This window comes from Ranitomeya variabilis, chromosome 4 (assembly GCF_051348905.1).
Source record: "Ranitomeya variabilis isolate aRanVar5 chromosome 4, aRanVar5.hap1, whole genome shotgun sequence".
NCBI classification, from domain to species: domain Eukaryota; kingdom Metazoa; phylum Chordata; class Amphibia; order Anura; family Dendrobatidae; genus Ranitomeya; species Ranitomeya variabilis.
The window spans coordinates 120,285,844-120,304,785 of NC_135235.1; the positions used below are offsets into that span (position 1 = coordinate 120,285,844).

Below are 18,942 nucleotides of genomic sequence, written 5' to 3' on the forward strand. Positions count from 1 at the left end.
TACGAGGTGAGCGGAGCCGTGTGTGTACGAGGTGTACGAAGCGGAGCCGTGTGTGTACGAGGTGTACGGAGCGGAGCCGTGTGTGTACGAGGTGAGCGGAGCCGTGTGTGTACGAGGTGTACGGAGCGGAGCCGCATGTGCAAGGTGTACAGAGCTCAGCCGCGTGTGTAGGAGTAACTATGTGTGGCCATTATACTGTAGGCAATATCATGTGTGGCCATTGTACAGTATGGAGCATCATGTGTGGCCATTGTACAGCATGGAGCATCATGTGTGGCCATTGTACAGTATAGAGCACTATGTGTGGCCATTGTACAGTATAGAGCACTATGTGTGGCCATTGTACAGTATGGAGCACTATGTGTGGCCATAGTGCTCCATACTGTACAATGGCCACACATGGGGCTCCATACTGTACAATGGCCACGCATGATGCTCCATACTGTATAATGGCCACACAGTGCTCCACACTGTAAAATGGCCACACATAGCGCTCCATACTGTACAATGGCCACACATGATGCTCCATACTGTACAATGGGCACACATAGTGCTCCATACTGTACAATGTGTGCCCATTGTACAGTATGGAGCATCATGTGTGGCCATTGTACAGTATGGAGCGCTATGTTTGGACATTGTACAGTGTGGAGCACTGTGTGGCCATTATACAGTATGGAGCATCATGTGTGGCCATTGTACAGTATGGAGCACCATGTGTGGCCATTGTACAGTATGGAGCACTATGTGTGGCCATTGTACAGTATGGAGCGCCATGTGTGGCCATTGTACAGTATGGAGCGCCACATATTATAGCCATACACCCACGACTAATTCTGTAATGGTGCTTGTATTACTAACGCAGATGACGTTTGTGTGTCGCCATTTCTAATTCACCTATATATTTTGGTATGGGGGGCCCCATTAGAAAGTTTGCATCGGGGCCCATAACTTTGTAGTTACACCACTGAATGACAACCAGTTGTTCTGTTTCTGCAGCTGAAAAACATCTCCATAGCATGATGCTGCCACCACCATGTTTCACTGTTGGGATTGTATTGGGCAGGTGATGAGCAGTGCCTGGTTTTCTCCACACATACAGTTTAGAATTTATTACCAAAAAGGTCTATCTTCGTCTCATCAGACCAGAGAATCTTATTTCTCATAGTTTGGGAGTCCTTCATGTGTTTTTTTTTTAGCAAACTCTATGTGGTCTTTCATATGTCTTGCACTGAGGAGAGGCTTCCGTTGGGCCACGCTGCCATAAAGGCCCAACTGGTGGAGGACTGCAGTGATAGTTGAATTTGTGGAAGTTTCTCCCATCTCCCTACTGCATCTCTGGAGCTCAGACACAATGATCTTGGGGTTCTTCTTTACCTTTCTCACCAAGGCTCTTCTCCCACGATTGCTCAGTTTGGCTGGATGGCCAGGGCTAGGAAGACTTCTGGTGGTCCCAAACTTCTTCCATTTAAGGATTATGGAGGCCACTATGCCAACCTTGAGTACTGCAGAAATTCTGTTGTAACCTTGGCCAGATCTGTACCTTGCTACAATTTTGTCTCTGAGCTCCGTAGCCAGTTCCTGTAACGTCATGATTCTCATTTGGTCTGACATGCACTGTGAGCTGTGGGTTCTTATATAGACAGGTGTGTGCCTTTCCAAATCAAGTCTTATCAGTTTAATTAAACACAGCTGGACTCCAATGAAAGAGTAGAATCATCTCAATGTGGTTCACAAGGAAATGGACAGAATGTGACATTAATATGAGTATCTGAGCAATGGGTCTGAATACTTATGGCCATGTGATATTTCAGTTTTTCTTTTTTATTAAATTTGCAAAAATTTCTACATTCCTGTTTTTTTCAGTCAAGATGGGGTTCAGAGTGTACATTAATGTAGTGAAAAAAATGAACTTTTTTGAATTTGCCAAATGGCTGCAATGAAACAAAGAGTGAAAAATTTAAAGGGGTCTAATACTTTCCGTACCCACTGTAGTTGGCGTTGTCTCCGATTGGAGTCCTTTTCTTTCTTTTCTTCATCTTCTCTAGATTTCATGATGAAGTTTTTCATTCACAGCTCATCTCTGTAGACTTTCATCTTCTTTGGTCTTCTGCAGCACACGATACCCTTAAAAATAGCAGTGTCATTATAAATCTCCAGAATAAAAATGTGCCCTACGCTGAGCCCCTAAATAATTGCCCCCCACTATATTCCCTGTACAAAATATGACCAACACACTGTCCCTTTTATTGTACATGCCCTCCACACTGCCCTTTCCTTTCCATACTGGGCCCGCTCTTCACATGGTCCTCTCACACTGTGTCCCCCCCATAGGGCCCATACTGTGACCCCTCATCACACTCCCCCCCACCTTGGCATACTGTCTCCTACTGGCTGTACCCTTACACTGTCCCCCATGCCATCCCCTAGCACTACTTAGTCTTTATTCTGTGCCCTCTCACACTTTTCCTTTCAATAGTCTCCTTACATGTTTCCCCCTCACTCCTCATACTGTCTTCTCTCACATCCCCCCTGCTAAGGCTTCTTTCACACTAGCGTCGTGCACTGCACGTCGCTATGCGTCGTTTGGTTGAAAAAATGCATCCTGCAAAAGTGCTTGCAGGATGCGTTTTTTCACCATTGATTTGCATTAGCGTCGCATTGCGACGCTTTGCCACACGTCGCAACCGTCGTCGTTTTCCCTTGTACTCAATGTCTGCACCATACCCCCACTAGCTCCCCATACTACATTCGCAACAATCTCCCGATAAGGTTTCCTCATACATGACCTCCATCTACACCCTTGACACTCATACAAGGTCTTCAAATTCCTCCCACTCCCCTTATTATCTGCACCTGTCCCTTCCTTGCTCCCCAAACTTGTGTCCTCAAATCTTCCCCTTGTTACACTAAATCACTCCCACTACCATTACACTAAATCTCCCTAATCCTCCACAATAAATCTCATACACAAACACAAATAAATCCTCCACACACATGGAATCTTTCAACACATTAAATCTGTGGAAGCGCATGTAGCGCGAAACAGCTGTCATCCTATAGACATCATGTTCTCCCTGTCCATGTCCTAATAAAGACTTTTACAGCAACGGGCTTGGTGAGTGCTAACCACTTTTTTTCTTTTTTTCCTTCTTTGGAACATCAGCAGATGATCGCACTGTGACTGAAAATACATCTATATATAAAAACGAACGCTGATATTACAATATGAGGACCATATATTGGTAGATACCAGTCCTGCAGACCATATAAGAGATCACAGTACAGTTATAGATAGTGACTTACAGATGATGTTTTTCCTGATGGAATCGATCACTTTTCTCGTCTTTTCCATCTGGCCCAGACTGACATAACAACTTCTCCACCCAGGATTTGTCTGCAGAAATTACAAGGACACATCAGACTTCGTATGATGAGCCCACAGCTCCCCTATACACAGTACGATGAGCCCACAGCAACCCTTACCCTATACACAGTATAATGAGCCCACAGCTCCCTATACACAGTCTTATGCCAACAGAGCTCCACTATAGAAAGTATAATGCCCCCCAGAGCTCCCCTATATACAGTATAATGGGCCAATAGCTCCCCTATGCATAGTAAAATGCCTTCATAGCTCCCCTATACACAGTATGGTGGGCCCACAGCTCCTGTATATACAGTATGATGTCCCCCACAATTCCCCTGTACACAGTATAATGGGCTAACCGTTCCCTTATACACAGTAAAATGCCCCCACAGCTCCCCTATACATAGTATGGTATGCTCACAGCTCCCTTATACACAGTATGATGGGCCCACAGATACCATACATACAGTATGATGTCCATTAGAGTTCCCCTATGTGACAGGGTGTACGGCAGAGCAGGAAGGGACAACAGGCCAAGGGATGATTCCACAGATTTATCAAGAACGCTGGAACAACACATGCAGGTAGATCTACAGAGTCCACAATTAGTCCAACGGAACAGGTTCAGGGGCACCTCCCGATAATCCTTGTGCCAGCTAACCAAGCAATAGTCCACACGAGTCCAAGGGATCCCAAAACAATCCCACGAACAACGAGATATGTCCTCAGCTCAAGTCTCGCCCCGTTCGCTTCCGCAGTCCAAGATGGACGCGGGGTCTTGCCTCAGCTAAGAATCCCCACTCCTTTTCCTTCAAGGGTCAACTCACATCTGATCTCAAAATAAGAATGGATTGTCTGAGCTCCTGGGATCCGCCCATGAAGGGGGGTAGGGGTCACACCTTCTATTCAATGGTTGGGTCCATCAGAAGATTCTAGACTGGTCGGCTCCACTTAGTCTATGTAGTATGTACATTTGACTAGCCACCTGCTGTGAGGAAGAATGGCTATTCTTTCACTAGTGATGATGACAAAGCTTAATTACATTATAGCTTAGGGCTGCAAGTATTGGGGGAAGGAGACATATTGGTACAGGTGAACTCCCAGCACAAGAAAATACATAAATTACAGCTAATAGAAACCAGAGAACAGTTACATACATCAAATGGCATATTATTCAAATACAGGACAGGGCAAAAGTACATATCATGACAATCCCTTCCCCTCCCAATTTGTGTACGTACTAGGGACCTCTACAGGTCGCTGGTTAAGTACACACAGGCAGAGCGTAACTTACATGTGGCTTCATGCAGCCACGAATTGGCATCGTAGCTTTCCCACATCATTGCCCAGGAGAACATCTGCAGACAGACCACCCATCACCCCAACCACACATCGCCTGACCCCAAAACCAAAGTTCAGATCCACAGTGGCTGTGGGAATAGTCCTCCATTGTCCACCAGCCAGTTTAATGACAATCCGAGGTCCTCTATGAATTGCTTCAGGCCGAACCACTCGGGGATCAGCCAGTGTGAGGAAAGCCCCTGAGTCACAAAATCCAATAAGTCTCTGTCCATCCAGCACGACCTCCTGCAAGTGCTTACCTCGATGAGCAGAAGTCGTCATAGCTGCAGGTCGCACACCATAAACTCCTAGTGGTGCAACATGGGTGGGTGAGGCACTAGGCCAGTCCACACGTAGTGGTGACACGTCTTCCTCCATGGCACTTGGCTGTACATAATTAATAATATGACTGGGTACAGGATCAATCCTCATTTGAACAGCTGGGCAGGAGGCTTGCAGATGCCCCAGATGCCCACATCGATAGCATCTGTGCTGGGTCTCACTCCATCCAAGGCGTCCTCTTGGGCGAGGGGTAAGGGAACCTGGAGGCCGGCTCCCACCTGAAGGTGCTGTAGGGGCTTGAGGATGACTCCTCCATGGGCTGGCTGGGCATGAGGCCTGCAGATGCCCCGGATGCCCACAACCATAACACCTGCGCTCTGCTACTTCCTCTCCTCGTCGTGTTCCAGAAAGCGCAGTAGAAGCAACTGGAGGCACATTTACATGGGTATCATTGGTGGCTTAGAGGAACGGGGAACAATGGGGACAAAATAACTGGGGGCCACCGATGTTGTGGAGCTGGTAGGCCTCTCTCCATCCTCCAACAGAACCCTCCACTGAGGCTTGATGGTGAGAGCCTCATCAGCGAGAGATGCAGCTTCTTCCACTGTCGCTGGTCTCCTCTCACGCACCCATTCCCTGATCTCAATGGGGCACTGGGCAAAGAATTGTTCTTTTAGGATAACCTGGAGAAAGGTGTTCCAGGTTAAGGCCTCCTCTGCCTCCAGCCAGCGATGACATATTTGTTTGAGTCTATGAGCATATATCTTAAAAGACACTTCCCCATTACAGGCTAAAACAAGGAACTGAGTCCTGTAAGTGTCTGGCGTCACAGCATGATGTTCTAGAATAGTTTGTTTAATCTCCGCATACTCACAGTTCCCCCGAGGGTCCATAGCTCTATAGGCTTCGGCAGCTCCACCCTCTAAGAGCCCCACAAGATGTCGGACTCGCTCCCTTTCCCTTTCTGGGACTTCCATTAATCGACACTGATGCTCAAAGTCCTGGAAGAAGCCCTCAATGTCGCCTGCAGCCTCATTAAAGGGCTTAAAGTCTTTGCAGGACACTCTGGGGAGTTCCCTCATGGTGGGTGCTGGGGTTACAGTCTGTCTGGAGCTTCTAGCTGCTTCCAAAGCGATCTGCCTCTCCAGCAATGCCATCTCCTGAGCTCTGTGAATGGCCTCCCTCTCCTGAGCTCTGTGAATGGCCTCCCTCTTATCGTCTATGGTGGCCTCTTCTCCCAACAATGCCATCTCCTCCTCCTACCACACAGCCCACTGACTTTTTTGGGTATTTACCTCCGGCTGCAGTCTTTCCTCCATTTGCTGTGAGGGTCCTTCCTCAGCGTCATCTTGCAGGCGAACTCCTTCCAAAGCCTCAATTAGCTGCTTCTTGGAGAGTCCTTTAAAACGGACTCCTACTTCACGGGCCTTTGATTGTAGGCTCCCCAAAGTCCAGTTCTTGTACTCTGCGGTGCTGGTTCCCGATGATGGGCCATTGTCCTCCATTCCTTCTACTCTGATCCCACAGCTGCCAACCAGTTTGTGACGGGGTGTACGGCAGAGCAGGAAGGGACAACAGGCCAAGGGATGATTCCACAGATTTATTATCAAGAACGCTGGAACAACACATGCAGGTAGATCTACAGAGTCAACAATTAGTCCAACGGAACAGGTTCGGGGGCACCTCCCAATAATCCTTGTGCCAGCTAACAAAGCAATAATCCACACGAGTCCAAGGGATCCCAAAACAATCCCACGAACGACGAGATATGCCCTCAGCTCAAGTCTCGCCCCGTTTGCTTCCGCAGTCCCAGATGGATGTGGGGTCTTGCCTCAGCTAAGAATCCCCACTCTTTTTCCTTCAAGGGTCAACTCACATCTGATCTCAAAATAAGAATGGATTGTCTGAGCTCCTGGGATCCGCCCATGAAGGGGGGTAGGGGTCACACCTTCTATTCAATGGTTGGGTCCATCAGAAGATTCTAGACTGGTCGGCTCCACTTAGTCTATGTAGTATGTACATTTGACTAGCCACCTGCTGTGAGGAAGAATGGCTATTCTTTCACTAGTGATGATGACAAAGCTTAAGTACATTATAGCTTAGGGCTGCAAGTATTGGGGGAAGGAGACATATTGTTACAGGTGAACTCCCAGCACAAGAAAATACATAAATTACAGCTAATAGAAACCAGAGAACAGTTATATACATCAAATGGCATATTATTCAAATACAGGACAGGGCAAAAGTACATATCATGACACCCTATACATAGAATGATGTCCCCACTGGTCCCACAAAGCACAGTATAATAGTTAAGTGTTCTGTGTTGCATGCACTGAGAGTCACACTGCCAGGAGGAAATTAACTTTATTCCTCACTGCAGCGTCGGGGGGTGGCGCCTGCACGGTTTCAGTCACCGCTCTGTGTATAGAGAGCGGCCACTGCAACTGCACCTTTTACCCCGACTGACAGCCCGCTCAGCAGCCTCTACCACCCAGTAGATGTGCACTGATGCCCCTACAAATAATGCTTCTTAAGTGCCAACATGACATTTAATAATGTACCCCCAAGTACATTAACAATGGCCCCAGCATCGCTGAAGTCAACAGGCGGTCAAGTGACAACTCTTTCGGCTTCTCTCAATTCTCTTCTATTTAAAGAAACCAAACCTTTCTAGTCGACACAAGCACATAGCAAACATGGGGTCACATGACCGCCTGATAACCCAGTGATACAGGGGGCTCATGCAGCAGCTCCTTGTCATGATTTGGCAGTCTGCTTATTATTAAATTATTAAAGCAGCACTCTATCAGGTTTTTTTTTCTCTGCTGGAGTGGTGCTTTAAGTGCAAGTCCCCTGCCCCGGTCATATACTCATTCTCCGCTGTATTCACTGCTTTTTGGTACCGCACCAGTCCCGCGGCTCCATCTTGTGAGTGCATCTTCTGATTGGCCAGAACTTAGAACCTACTTCACAAGCACTCAATGTAAGTCTATGAGGGACAGGAAGAGGCGAGAAAGAGGCCAAAATGAGGCTCTCATAGACTTAAATTGATTAGTGACCTCCAAACCCCTCCATGAAACACTGGGGCAGTGGATAGGTCACAAACTGCAGGAGATGGACACATTCACCCACAGAGCCCTGTCAACCCTCCCCCACCTCAGCCACCACAATACCCCCATCGTCTCACATTCACCCCCCCAGTTCGTCTCACATTTACCCCCCAGTGACTATGACATGTCTATCTATCTAATACATTTTATCCCCAGTTACCAATGAAGTTTGCAGCAGGACCAGAAAGTATCTGAGGGAAATGCAGGTGGGCACTAGGACCCAGCGTGCCTGTCCTGAGCCAAACCCAGCTTGCAAGGAGTGAAGAAAACTGCAGCCTGGGAGAAGCTCCTGAGGTCAGTCAGCACAATACAGTGCAGGAGGGAGATTCTGCATCTGGCCACTGTGCTAGCAGCGTGCAGAATCTCCGTCAGGCAAGAGAGCAGGCATTTTACTGCTCTCCTCCTGATCTGTATTGTGCCTCATCACTGAAGTGGCAGTGCCGGCTCTCAGTGGGCCCCTGCATGTGACAGGGGCCCACTGGGAATAGATGGAATAGAGCATCAAAAGACTGTTCCATACACACTTGAACAGAATGGGGTAGCAAAGGAAAAACAGAACTCTGACTGAAATGATAAGATGTAAGCTAACAAACTACAAACTACCAGAGAAATACTGGGGTGAAGCAGGCACGGGAAAGGTCAGAGAGGCCCGGCACCTGCGCACTGCAGTACTTTACACTGCCCTCAACAGAGCAAATCAGTACGCCTGTGCAGTAGCCGCAACAGAAGCAAGGAAGAGGACATCATCACATGAAGATGGGAGGCGCCGGACCCGGACCTGTGACGCCCATCGGACCCGAACCAGGATCACCCCTGGATGAGTAGAATCTAACTTGTTTTTCTTATCTTTCAGGTTACATCGGGGACTTATCTACAGCATTACAGAATGCTGTAGATAAGACCCTATAGCGGTGGCCGCAGCTTATATGCGAAAAATGAGGTGACAGATTCCCTTTAACCGGATACATTGATGCAGACTGGGCTGGAGATCCAATTGACAGGAAATCTACCAGTGGCTATGTGAGCAGGTTTGCGGGACGCAGTGACAGGCAGAAAACAGAGCAAGGGTTAACTGAGATGTAATCAACAATGGGATACCCCACGTAGGGAGATAAAGGGTAAACAAGGAATACAACAGTACAATGGTGAAATTGTGGGCAGGGTTAAAGAACAATAACGACAGTAGGGACAGTTCTTGTGGGGTTAACTTATCCGATGCACTGATCCTTGGGCAGTGAGTGTTGTAAAGTGGTGATGGCACCAACGACGACTGACGGGATGCTTGTCCAAGGAGGTCCTGGAAGTAAGGGTGTTCTTCTGGCTGTAGCGGTTGGTCTCCGGTACTTTCTGCTGAGCCCCTAGACCATGTATCCGTGTGGCTGTAAGGATTGATGACACCGCATGGTCTGAGCCCACTTGGTCTGGCAAAAGTATACTGGGAGTAGCAGAGCGCTGCCAGCAGTTCCACTCTCTGTCTCTCTCAAGCGGCACCCGCACTGTACTCATGGGCCTGGAGTGCTCAGCTTCTTGCTTTGTCACGATAAGCGAACACTCTGCATGTCCTTGCTCACAAGTTCTGCTGGAAGCAGTGGTGAATCTCTGATGCGGGCCTGCGATGCACCGATACTTTAGGGCTGGAGTCCGCACGCCTGTCTGCTGCGCGCTGTCCTTTCCTCCAATGTCTGCTGTCTTTTGCGCACGCTCTGCTCTTTTTAAACTAACTACGCCCCCTGCTGCTGGATGCAGACATCTGTCTGGTTTTCCCTGGACAACAGAGGAGACAGCCCCAACAGTTCCAGACCTGGTGCAAGAAAGGCACCCCCCAGGCAAGAATTCTTGTAACAACTGTTGACATACTTCTATTTCCTGGATGATTCTCTGCCAAATAAATTGGTCTTGATTGTATCTGTTAGGGTGTCTTCCAGCTGTTGCTCGTTCAGTGCAGTGTAAGTTAGTTTGCGACGTAGAGTCAGGTTCAGTAATCGAGTCAGGTGGAGCGGATGGGGACTGGGATGCGTCCAGATCCAGTGGAACAGCCATTTCCGGGGCTTCAAGAACTTGTTCCTCTTCTGGGCTAGCATGGGGCAAATTGAGGAATTCTTCCCCATCAGAGTCAACAACTGCAAGAGGAAGTACTTTGGATGCATTTCGTGTTTCTTCTGTTTGGTTAGGGTCCTTTGAGGGGCAAGGATGTAACATATTTCGATGAACCACCCGAGTGGGACTGTCTCCCTCACCTTCAAGTTGAACTTCATAGACAGGACCTTCAGAGTTGATCCTTCACTTTACCCTGTACGGGTTTTTTTCCCACTGATTCTAAAATTTGCCTCGAGGACGTTTGTCTCAGACTAGCACATGATCTCTGACCTTGAGAGCTGTCCCTCGTAGAGGAGCTGTCTCTGGGTGTTCGAGTTCCTGAAACTTGGTCGGCACCAGCCGATGGAGCGTTTGCAAATGGTGATGATGTTCTCGGACCCAGGTGGACACCCCTGTCCGTGGGTAGTCCTCCTCTGGATCCAACTCCAGCTCGGTGATCTCTTATCCCAGTCAGCCAAATAGCAAGGTGTAGGGCATGTATCCAGTGGTGCGATGTACTCGGTTATTGTACACTGTGATGCAGTGACCCCTGTGGCAGCTAGGGGGTGCTGTGTGTGCTCCTCAGGATATGCATGGAGGCGTATCTGTTGTTATAATGGTGGTGAAACAGTGACTGGCAGAATTGTGAGTGGCCGATATGTGTCGCAGAGGGAGTCTGCGTGGTAAGTCTGATGTGATGTTGTTGTTCTGGGACCTGTAGTCCCACATGTGTTTGTATAGTTGTGAATGGAGACTTACTAGGCTAGTTGTGAGAGATGGGCAGGTCAAACTAGCCACACACACACACTCCCATCTAGGGGAGTGGTTACAGGTGTATAATGTGACCAGGGTGTGGGTCACCGGGTCGCTGAGTGTGGACCTGAATGGTCTATGCTGGAAGGTCCTGGAGAGCCTATGTGTTGGGAGTGTCATCTCCCTGAAGAGCACATGGTGGGGCTTTGGACCTGGTGGCCTGGGGTGTTGGACAGATATCCTGAATAGCACCCAGACAGGTGACATGCCTGTGTGTTGGATGGTCCCATATGGGATGGACGTCCTGAATAGCGCACTGAGCAACGATCTGTGTTGGTCTGGACGGTCTGTGTTGGAAGCTCCTGTGAGTGGAGTCTTACTGGAGCACCTGAAAGACTGTGAACCTGGATGGTCTGTGTTGGGGAAGCTACCATCCTTCGGTGGCTCTGGACTGACTGATGTGTGCCGGCCAGGCAAGTTGATGAACCCCGTAAGGCAGTTTCCCCAGGAGAGAGGACTGACGAGGAGTCAGCAGGTGGAGCTCCCATAAGGTACCATTGACTGTTGATGCTTGTGATAGTCTATGAAATGTGTGGTCTCCCAAGGTAACTGAACGAAGGGAGGTTCAGCATGTTTAGAGACCGTGACCCAATGTCATGTGCGTTATATGACTAGGGACATTGGTGAACTGTTCGGCGTACGGACACCCACGGTAACTGGACGAAGTGAAAGGTCCAGCATGTTTAGTGTCCATAAGATAAAGCACAAAAATATGAAGTATCTAAGATAAAGGTGCAACTTAATGTCACCGGTTGGTGCCTATTGTGTTCCATGAAATGTATATAAAGAACTGTGCATAACCTGGTTTATGACACCATAATAAACCGTATGGACTGTTTAAGCGAAAAACGTGTCCGTGTGCTTGAATCCTGTGCCAAGCGAGTGTCCCCCAAGTCATGTGGTAAGCCCAATCTTACAACACCCAAACTCATCTACTAATTCAGGCCAGCACACTTTCCTGTCTTGCTCCAGTGTTATCAGCATCTGAATCAAGGTCCAATTGAACCATTTGCAGGTCCCATTCCCCTGAGGGTGGTAAGACGTTGTCTGATATTTCTCGATCTGATACAGGCGATTCTTCCATCACTCACCCCTGGAAACAGGCACCTTGATTGGTGTGAATTCTTTTTGGGCAGCCATAAACCTGAATGAAGTCCCTACAGATAGCTTAGGCCACGGATTCAGCAGTTTGATCCCGGGTAAGAGTCACTACAGCGAACTTAGTGAAGTGGTCCGTCATCACCAGACAATGTTTGTATCTAAGATGAGCTGGGCCTATAGTAAGATAATCTATCATCAACACTTCCAAGGGGGCGGAAGTTACGATGGTCTGTGTAGGAGCTCTCTGTTTGGCTAACTCACAGCTTCTACAGCAGTTTTCAGTCAGGGATGGTATACTGTCTTTTGTAACCACTGAAATGTCTTTTCTTGGCCAAAGTGGGTCCCTCTTTCGTGGGCTTCTGTGGCCACTTTTTGAAGCAGTATTTCAGGGAGCAGCACCTGCCAGGTGATTCCCAGTTCTTGATTTAGCTGGATCTTCTGATACAGTAAGCCATTCCGCAACTGAAGTCTCTCCCACTGGTGAAGGATATGCAAAGTTCCTGTGGACAAGGCATCTCTCTCCCCTTGATTGGGCAGCTGTTTCAGGGCCACCCACTGCCTTATATGGGCGAATTCTCCATCCTCCTGCTGAAGTCGTACCCATTCGTCACAGGGTTGCCCCAAGGTACATTTTTTGAGTGCTGTCTGAATCTGTTCCTGCGTAGCTTCCATCGTCCTGGTTTAAGGTCGGAACTCAGGTATTTCTTCAGCCTCCAGTTCTTCATCCTGGTTGGGTCCAGGTTGCTCGTGTGTCATTCTGGACAACACATCTGCGTGAGTGTTCTCAGCTCCTTTTCGGTAAGCGATCTTGTACCGGTATTTAGCCATCCGGGCCACCCACCGCTGCTCCAGGGCCCCCCCGTTTTGCATTCTCCAGATGAGCTAAAGGGTTGTTGTCGGTGCGCACCAGGACTTCGGACCCAGATAGGTATTCAGCAAACTTCTCAGTCGTGGCCCACACCAATGTCAGCAACTCTAGCTTAAAAGATCTGTAATTGTCCGGGTTTTGTTCAAAGTGGTGGAGAGAACGGCTTGCGTAGGCGATTACTCACTCCCTTCCATCCTGTATTTGGGACAGCACGGCTCCTAGCCCATGTAGACTTCCATCGGTATGGCTTTCTCTAATTACTCGACTCTGTAACATTTGTATTAACATTCTCTTCATTTCTTGATACATTTCTGGTGGGATCTGATGGTAGTGTTCACAGATAGGTGCAGCATTCCCAGTCTGAATTTCATGGGTGATCGCCGTGGTACACTCAAAATCTTCATCATGAAGGGCAAACACATCTTGGAATCGGCCGAGCAGAGCTTCCACTTGTAGCACTTGTTGCGAAACCTCCGTTAGTTCAGCCTGCATCTGTTCTAGAATTCAGCATCCTTGCTTTAAGTGTAGGGCTTCTGGTTCAGGAGACACATTCACGGCCACTGTTCAAGGATCTCCCTGTTTCACCATCAACTGGACAACCTTTGGGGGTATCAACTCTTCAGGCATGCCCAAGATCTGTGCTATTCACTTTTAGGCGTTAGCGTGTGATTGCCCTCGCCAAAATTGACACACCTCACTAGTACATTACCTTCGTGGACAGTGGCTAGCATCCGCGCAACAAGGAGCCCTGGAGGTAGCTGCTCCATATAAGCTGGTTCTATTTGAACTTCGACCCCTTCCAGGGAGTACAGGCTTGAATGGGCAGAGTGAGCACCATTTGACCTGATGACAAGACAAGGTTGGCTGCGGCTGGGACTACCACTTTCCCCAAGGTTTTTCTGTCGTTAGAGCTCTCTTGGGCCTGCGCCACTTGGATTATCTGTTGAAATACCCTCCTTTGAGGGGTGCAGGGACTCCACTGCTTCAGGAACACATCTGACGACTCACTGATTAGAAGATTCCCAAGTTCTTTTAACACATTCCTAAAGTCACAGTGGGTCCACTGCCAGGGTCCCCCATAGTTAACACTTCTTTTTTACCCATGTTTTTACCACATATGGTGATTTGCATCCAAACCACCCCTGTGACCGGGATGGCCAACTGGTTTGCAGCTATTAGCTTGATCACTGGACCCCATTTAGGCTGCATTGCCTCAGAGAAGTGTCTTCTAAAATATGACTCTGGCATCGTGGTTACTTTGGAGCCAGTGTCAACTAAGCAACCAATGGCCTATCCATCCATTTCGGCCCATACAAGATGACACAAGGATACTAAATTGTGGGACTTTTTTTCTTTCCTTCTTGACGGTTCAGGCTTCGGGCGGCGTCCTCCAGCCACGGATCCTTCTAGTTTAACGGATGACATTGAAGAGGTTGGCCCCGCCAGACACATTCCTGGACCAGGTGTCCAGGTTCTCCACAGTTGTAGCAAGTTGGTTGAGCTTCTCTGTGAGTAGGCCTCATCTCCTGCAGTGGCTCTGGCCCAGTTCTTCCTTCCTTCATGGGGGTGTGGAGGTACTGAAGTTTTTCTCCTGGAGTCGGATATTTCTTCCCAGATGTCTTGAAGTCCTTTCAGTAGTTCTCTCACCCAACTCGAATCAGCTGCCAGTGCCAGAGATACCTCCCCGCTCCGGACCTTCCCCTCCGGGACTGTCACCCCCTGTTCTTGCTCACGTACACGAACCTCAGCTCCAACTTTTAAAAATGTAATGTGCGGATTTATCAGTAAGCGCTCTCGCAAGGCTTGTTTCAAAATTGCATCTCTCAAGCCTGCCACGATTTGGTCTCGCAGTACTATGTCAGAGGGCCCTATGCCTACACCATCACACTTTACACTTACAGTATGGATCTCTTGCAGCATGTTCATGTACTGGGTCACGGTATCCCCCTGTGCATGACTATATAAGCACAGTACGGTATCCCCCTGTGTATGACTAAATAAGCACGAGAAGTATTGTTTCTCCTTGCGGAGATCGACATAAGACGCCTCTCATACAGCCAAACCAAATCTCCACTTTGCACTGACGAGGGGCAGTACCCCGAAACACGGTGTCTGCAAATTGAGATTCTGGTTTGGCTATTATCCTAAGTCATGTGACAAGGCTCGTTAAAGAGTCAACATTGACTTGTAGGATTGCTACCTTCCAATAGGTAGCACTAGAGTTCTAGCTCTCTTCCTCTCTGAAGAGACAATTTGCATAATTAAATAAGCACATACACAATTTTTCAATGTTGTAGGGTCTCTGTGCATCTCCTTCAGTATTTGCAGCACCTTATCAAAGGTATCCTGCTCACGGAGGGGCTGGTGCATGATAGAGCTCCTCACCTCCCCATCTAAAGCTATCATAGCAACCTCTGCCTCTAATGCTGGGGTCATGGGGTGCATTCTCAACATACCCCTGACCTGCGTAGTCCAGTCCCACAACAGGGTGTTGCTTCCGGTGAATTTCAGGAGGTTACTTAGCATTGCGTCCATGGATATGCTGGTCCTTGGAGCACCCCCCTACTGCTTGATCTGCCTCTTGCATGCTGGAAGACTGCATCCTGCCGACTACGCCAAGTGTGAGTAGGTTGCGGGATGCAGTGACAGGCAGGGAATAGAGGAAGGGTTAACTGGGTTTTACTCAACAGTGGGATACTCCACAAAGGGAGATAAAGGGTAAACAAGGAATGCAACAGTACATTGGTGAAATTGTGGTCAGGGTTAAAGAACAATAACGACAGTAGGGGCAGTTCTTGTGGGGTTATCTTATCTGATCTGCTGATCCTCGGGCCATGGGTGTTGTAAAGCGGTGATGGCGCCAATGGCTGATGCGATGCTTATCCACGGAGGTCCTGGAAGTAAGGGTGCTCCGTCTTCTGGTGGCAGCGGTTGGTCTCTGGTACCTTTCACTGAGCCCCTAGTTCATGTATCCGTGTGGCTGTAAGGATGGAAGCCACCACACGGTTTGAGCCCACTTGGTCTGGCAAAAGTATACTGGGAGTAGCAGAGCGCTGCCAGCAGTTCCAGGTCTCTCTCAAGCGGCACCTGCACTGTACTCAAGGGCCCGGAGCGCTCAGCTTTTTGCTTAGTCACGATAAGCGGGCGTACTGGACGTTCTTGCTCACAAGTTCTGCTGGAAGCAGCAGGGAAACTCTGGTGCGGGTCTGCGTCGCACTGGTACTCTACGGCCGGAGTCCTCAAGCCTGTCTGCTGCACACTGTCCCTTCCTGCCAAGTCTATTTTTTTGCACACGCTCTGCTCTTTTTAAGCTAACTATGCCCCCTGCTGCTGGGTGCAAATGTCTGTCCAGTTGCTTAAGTTTTCCCCCGAACAACAGAGGAGACAGCCCCGAGAGTTCCGGACCCGGTGCAAGAAAAGGCAACCCCAGCCCAGCCCCTCTGCTTACAGCTATCTTTTCTTGCTCTCAGGAGGACCAATTAGTTGGACTAGTAAGAAACAATCTATAGTAACACTGTCGTAGACAGAAGCAGAATATGTTGCAGCAGCACATGCCAGTCAAGAAGTTCTATGGTTAAGGTAACTGCTAACAGACTAAAGACAACAACTATTGGGACAAACAAAGATGTATGAGGACAACCAAGGATGTCTAGTTCTTGCTCAGATGGAAAGTGTCACGATACCCGGGTATTAATGCTGCAGGGGAAACTGCACCCAGCAGCAACGAAGCTGGACTAGACACCGGGTTACTAACCTGATTACCCACGGGACCTTTCACATGTGACAGAGTGATAAGTGTTGTGAAATTGGATTTTGGGCTCCCCCGGTGGCCACTGGTGGAATTGAACTGGTGTGCATCATCCCCTCTGTTCACCTGTTTCCATCAGGATATGGGAGTCGCTATTTAACCTTGCTCCTCTGTCACTTCCATGCCGGTCAACATTGTAATCAGAAGCCTTTCTGTGCATGTTCCTGCTACTAGACAACTCCCAGCTAAGTTGGACTTAGTCCTTGTTTGTTTTTGCATTTTGTTCCAGTTCACAGCTGTAGTTTCGTTTCTGTGTCTGGAAAGCTCTTGTGATCTGAAATTGCCACTCTGATGTTATGAGTTAATACTAGAGTCTTAAAGTAATTTCAGGATGGTATTTGGATAGGGTTTTCAGCTGACCATGAAAGTGCCCTTTCTGTCTTCCTGCTATCTAGTAAGCGGACCTCAATTTTGCTAAACCTATTTTCATACTACGTTTGTCATTTCATCTAAAATCACCGCCAATATATGTGGGGGCCTCTGTCAGCCTATCAGGGAAATTTCTCTAGAGGTGAGCCAGGACTATATTTTCCTCTGCCAGGATTAGTTAGTCCTCCGGCCGGCGCTGGGCGTCTAGGGATAAAAACGTAGGCAACGCTACCCGGCTACTGTTAGTTGTGCGGCAGGTTTAGTTCATGGTCAGTTTAGTTTCCATCCTTCCAAGAGCTAGTACTCATGTTTGCTGGGCTATGTTCTCTTGCCATTGAGAACCATAACAGTTTGACCGGCCAAAAAAGGGTTAAATTAATTGACAGAGAAAGGAGAGAAAAGAGAAGTCTGCTGAAGATTTTTTTTTTTTTCCCTTCCCTTCAGTTCTGAGTGTGCTTGTAATTGAATCTCTTGCAAGTCTGCCTATATTGCAGCCTTTCTCTCTCTTTCTCTCCTTCTAATCCTGGAATGGCTCTGTGTTCACCTGTTTAAAATGGATATTCAGAGTTTAGCTGCAGGTTTGAATAATCTCACCACGAAAGTTCAAAATTTACAAGATTTTGTTGTTCATGTTCCTATATCTGAACCTAGAATTCCTTTGCCTGAATTTTTCTCGGGGAATAGATCTTGCTTTCAAAATTTCAAAAATAATTGCAAGTTGTTTTTGTCCCTGAAATCTCGCTCTGCTGGAGATCCTGCTCAGCAGGTCAGGATTGTGATTTCCTTGCTCCGGGGCGACCCTCAGGATTGGGCTTTTGCATTGGCTCCAGGGGATCCTGCGTTGCTCAATGTGGATGCGTTTTTTCTGGCCTTGGGGTTGCTTTATGAGGAACCTCAGTTAGAGCTTCAGGCGGAAAAGGCCTTGATGTCCCTATCTCAGGGGCAAGACGAAGCTGAAATATACTGCCAGAAATTCCGTAAATGGGCTGTGCTTACTCAGTGGAATGAGTGCGCCCTGGCGGCGAATTTCAGAGAGGGTCTCTCTGATGCCATTAAGGATGTTATGGTGGGGTTCCCTGTGCCTGCGGGTCTGAATGAGTCCATGACAATGGCTATCCAGATCGATAGGCGTCTGCGGGAGCGCAAACCTGTGCACCATTTGGCGGTGTCTACTGAGAAGACGCCAGAGAATATGCAATGTGATAGAATTCTGTCCAGAAGTGAACGGCAGAATTTAAGACGAAAAAATGGGTTGTGCTTCTATTGCGGTGATTCAACTCATGTTATATCAGCATGCTCTAAGCGTACTAAGAAGCTTGATAAGTCTGTTTCAATTGGCACTTTACAGTCTAAGTTTATTCTATCTGTGACCCTGATTTGTTCTTTATCATCTATTACCGCGGATGCCTATGTCGACTCTGGCGCCGCTTTGAGTCTTATGGATTGGTCCTTTGCCAAACGCTGTGGGTATGATTTGGAGCCTCTTGAAACTCCTATACCCCTGAAGGGGATTGACTCCACCCCATTGGCTAGTAATAAACCACAATACTGGACACAAGTAACTATGCGGATTAATCCGGATCATCAGGAGATTATTCGCTTTCTTGTGCTGTATAACCTACATGATGTGTTGGTGCTTGGATTGCCATGGCTGCAATCTCATAACCCAGTCCTTGACTGGAAAGCTATGTCTGTGTTAAGCTGGGGATGTAAGGGGACGCATGGGGACGTACCTGTGGTTTCCATTTCATCATCTATTTCCTCTGAGATTCCTGAATTCTTGACTGAATATCGTGACGTT

At 48.1% G+C, this 18,942-nt stretch overlaps 1 long non-coding RNA gene across 1 annotated transcript in view; it reads right to left on the reverse strand.

Moving 5' to 3' along the window:
* Positions 1 to 18,942, reverse strand: part of LOC143770018 (uncharacterized) — a 406,933-nt gene that overhangs the window by 282,582 nt on the left and 105,409 nt on the right. The window lies entirely within an intron of this gene.